At 49.7% G+C, this 4539-nt stretch overlaps 1 pseudogene; it reads left to right on the forward strand.

Annotated features, from left to right (window-relative positions):
* The first annotated feature begins 1450 nt into the window (after positions 1-1450).
* Positions 1451-2241, forward strand: LOC101984231 (annotated as a pseudogene).
* The last annotated feature ends 2298 nt before the right edge of the window (positions 2242-4539 follow it).

The following is a 4539-nucleotide window of genomic DNA, read 5'->3' on the forward strand; positions in this document are numbered from 1 at the left end:
ATAATAAATTTTAGTTTATAATTTAGGCACGGTATAAGACTAATAATAGTAATACCAACAGAACAATTGTCACAATAAACTATAATAAAAGTTGCACGAATGTCTGCTTTTTCAGAATGTCTTTCATGGGCATGTGTATGTGATCTGGATGTACACGCATGTTGACATTTGTGAGGGTGCTTGTGCACACGTTTGCATGTGGAGAACGGAGACTGGCGTAATGTGTCTCCCTCCACTCCTCTTCTCTTTATGTGTTGACACAGAGTCTCCCACTTCTCTCACTGAACCTGGAGCTCTCCAATCTGGTGAGTTCAGCTAGCTAGCCAGCTTGTCTAGCCAGGGTCAGGGTGTTTTTCCTTGGTCCTTTTCACCCTATTGAGAGGTGACAGAGAGGAACCAAACCACAGAAACCAGAGCCACGGACAAGACAGGACTACAACAAAAATAATGATGATTTCTTGTTTACCTATAATTTAAGTGTAACCGTGTGCCCTGCATTATTTATTTATTTATGTGTAAGTCTGATCCCCTGACCCCCTGATGCCCTTGTGCCTGTTAAGGAAGTCTGGCACACACGGGCTGAGTCAGAGAGCTCCCGTCTCTGCTGTCTGCTTCCCTGTGGCGGCTGAGCCAAATCCTCCCGGAACCTTCCTCTTCAGCCAGGAAGTGCTGTCCTGCGTCCTGCATTTCCATATATTCTGCCAAGGGCACTGCTTGTTTATCCGATGGTCTGTTACTTGTGAGTCCGCACAAAGAACTTGCTCACTCTGTGCTCTTAAAACCCTAGCGTCCCCTTGGCCTTCCACTGACTCATGAGGGCACGGAGGATCAGAGGGGCCTGCTGGGACCACCTGTTTTGACTCTGAACTCTTGTTAAATCATAGCATGCTAAACCACACCTGGTAGTTAAGAGCCCTGTTTGGGGGCAGTTCTGGGAATTTGAGGGACAAAATCTGGCCTTGAGGCTGCTAGGGTAAGAGGGGGGCAGGGCACTTAGGTTAGTTAGCTCTCCTCGCCCACGTGTCCAAAGTCCAGACACTGCAGCAGGCCAGTGGCCACCTGGCCTTGCTTATCTGCCTGGCCCAGCTCCTCCCTCTCTTGTCTTCCAGGGATCTTCAGCGGAGTTTGGAAGATGGAGTAGGAGGAGGGGTGTGGGGGCCAGCTTACGGGGAGTCTGCTCCTGGACGGATAGATGCCCCTCACTTTTAGTGTCTCAGCTTCTTTTTTGTTGCTGTTTGTTTTAAAATATTTATTTTATTTTTAATTTGTGTGTGTGTGTGTGTGTGTGTGTGTGTGTGAGAGAGAGAGAGAGAGAGAGAGAGAGAGAGAGAGAGAGAGAGAGCATATGCCATGGCAGCTACCTGCAGAGGACAGCAAGAACTTTGGAACTGGGGTTATAGGCAGTCGTGAGCAGCCCAACATGGGTACCAAGAACCAGACTCGGTGCAAGATGGCTGCAGCATGTCGGAGCGTGAAGGGCCTGGTCGCTGGAATAACTGGAGGAGCCTCGGGCCTTGGGCTGGCTATGGCCAAAAGACTGGTGGGACAAGGGGACCACAGCTGTGCTTTGGACCCACCTCTAACTCGGGGGGTGAGGCCCAAGCCAAGAAGTTGGGAGAGAGCTGCGTGTTGGCCCCAGCCAACGTGACCTCTGAGAAGGACGTACAAGCAGTTTTGACTCTAGCGAAAGAGAAGTTTGGTCACATACATGTGGCTGTCAACTGTGCAGGTATTGCATTGACCATTAAGACATACAACCAAAAGAAGAACCAGGTCCATACCTTGGAGGACTTCCAGCAGGTTCTCAATGTGAATCTCTTAGGCACTTTCAATGTGATCCGCCTGGTTGCTGGGGAGATGGGCCAGAATGAACCAGACCAGGGAGGCCAATGCGGAGTTATCATTATTAATACTGCCAGTGTGGCTGCCTTTGAAGGCCAGGTTGGATAAGCTGCATACTCTGCATCCAAAGGGGGCATAGTAGGCATGATACTGCTCATTGCTCCGGATCTGGCTCCCATAGGCATCCGTGTGATGACTATTGCTCCAGGTTTGTTTGCCACCCCACTGCTCACCACCCTTCCAGAGAAAGTGCACAACTTCTTGGCCAGTCAGGTGCTCTTTCCCAATCGACTAGGTGACCCTGATGAATACGCTCATATGGTACAAATCATAATCCAGAACCCATTCTTGAATGGAGAGGTCTCCCGGTTGGATGGGGCCATTCGAATGCAGGCTTAAAGGGTGAAGAAAGGAAAAACACCAGCTTCTTTTCAGTGTGAAGGAAACCTAACAGTCATTTTGTAACCCTGCTCCAGTCACCCTCTGTGCCTAATAAATTCTCAAATTAAAAAAAAAAAAAAAAGAACCAGACTTTGGTTCTCTGCAAAAGCGGCATTTGATCTTCACTGCTAAACCACCTCTTCAGCTCCAAGCCTCAACTTCTTTACCTGCTGGATGGACAGAAGGAGTTCTACTTACGCCAGTTGTAGAGCAAATGCAGCCACCTTGCGTCTGAGTCAGAGATGGGTATCCTTGTGACCAGACGCTTTCCTAACTGTCCTTCCTACCCAGAACTGTGCCCTCTCCCGTCACTTCAGTGTTTCCAGCAGGCTTCTATTACGAGAACAGGAGCTCCATCATTTCTACGGGGCTGGACCGGGAGGAGGGGAGCAATGTCCCTCTATAGTTTCTGTATACAAATAGTGCTCAATACATGTCTAGTGTAAACTACTGGCTGCTGCAGGTGAGACAGAGAGACTGATCCAGTTCACCGGTCCCCATCTCTACTATAACCAAAGCCTTAAATGCACCAACACAAGCCGATAAGAAGCTGGTGATTCGTTGGACTTCCCAGCATCCTTGGGTTCCCCTGCCGCAGCAAGAATGAACATCACAAGCTGGATGAATGGATATCATGACGGCAAAGTCCTGTGGTCCTGAGTAACAGGCTCCCCATGAAGGTACCCAAGTGCTGGTACCTCTCATAAGATTCCCAGCACCAGACATACCCATTGTTGCAGCTCCAGCAATGTGTACCCCCTCCCCCGAATGCAGCATGCCCAGCTGAGCTTCTTAGGGTGCAGCTCCCAGGAGGGTGTCTCAGTTTTAGAAGTCACAGTCTGGTCCAGGGTTTTACATCCCAATCTCTGGTCAGATGCTGCATCCTTCCTGAGTTCCATGAAGCTCCCCTAAGCCCTAGATGTAGTCTGAGATTTATCCCCATCACCTCCACCACCAGCCACTAGTCAGCCCCTTGGGAAAATAAGGCTTCAAATCTAGATTCACGTTTTGTACCTAATAGTGTAGTTCTGACTTAATCCCAGTCCTGTTTACCTGAGTCATTTTACCATTCTGACAATAACTACAAGGCGGATGGATAGAGTTCATATCGCTTTCTGCAGATGGGGAGCATGGGGACCAGTGATGTTACCTGTGGGAAATCTCTGCTGGTTGACAGTGCGGGAGGTTAAGCCATGCTGGACTCTACTGCCTAAGGGTTTTACAGGCTCTAGAGTGGTAAGGGTAGGGACTGTGATCCAGGGTGTGCACTAATGTATTCATCTGTGTCATACAAGTGTGACAGTGTGCTCTTAAGCAAGCTTACACAGAAGTGGCTGTACACTAGGAGTGACAGCTGGTAAGAAGGAGAGCTCCGGAAGGGGCAGGGCATTGGCACTGGGAGCTCCTAGAAGATTAAGGAGTGTTGAGACAAGGAGGCCACACCTCACCACCCTCGGTCCTCCCCCACCCCCACCCCAGGCACAAGCTAGGCCTCTCTCACAGAAGGAGCGGTGGGGCTGGCTAGCAGAAGGCAGCCTCTGTGATGTGGCATCCTGTGCTTGCTGTCAACAGCTGGCCAGCGGACCTCTCTTGGACTTTTCTCCAGGGCAGACTTGCCAGCCTAATGCTGGGTGTTCTGTGACCAGGCAGATTTAAAGGTCCGGCAGCTTTGCCAAAGATCCGGCACACCCTAAGAGCGCGTCCTGGGGCCAGGTCTTGCCTGAAGGCTCAGCAGCATCCACCCATCCACACTTTCAGGGAATGGGGGAACTCAGCGCAGGGGCTTTGAAGGTGAAGAGGCAGCTCCCGGGAGTTGCTGCTCTTGAGTCTCCTTTCTGTAAAATTAGGGTCCTGAGGTGGCAGGACAGGGCGTGTCGTGACAGCTGTCCCCAGCGCAAAGTTGACAGAGCACCCAGAAGCTGCAAACTGACCAGTCCTGGCTATTAGCACAGCAACTCTGCAATTCAGCCCTAACATTTGCTAGCTCAGGAAGGATTCAACCTATTTAATAAAGCTTTGGTTTTTCTGTCTCTAAATTGGGGACAATAGTAATCCTTACCTTTCTCAGAGTGCTTGGAAGGTTATAGCTGATAACCACGAGCATTTAATACTGTTAAGATGTTGTTTTAAGAGTTTTAACTGTGTTAACTTACTGAATTTCCCCACTGGGACTTTCTGAGCCAGGTATCATGGCCTTTCCCATTCTGTGGGTGAGAAAAGCCACATTCAGAGATGTTGAGTAACTTTACCAAGGCC

This window comes from Microtus ochrogaster, unplaced genomic scaffold, assembly GCF_000317375.1.
Source record: "Microtus ochrogaster isolate Prairie Vole_2 unplaced genomic scaffold, MicOch1.0 UNK3, whole genome shotgun sequence".
Classification (NCBI taxonomy): domain Eukaryota; kingdom Metazoa; phylum Chordata; class Mammalia; order Rodentia; family Cricetidae; genus Microtus; species Microtus ochrogaster.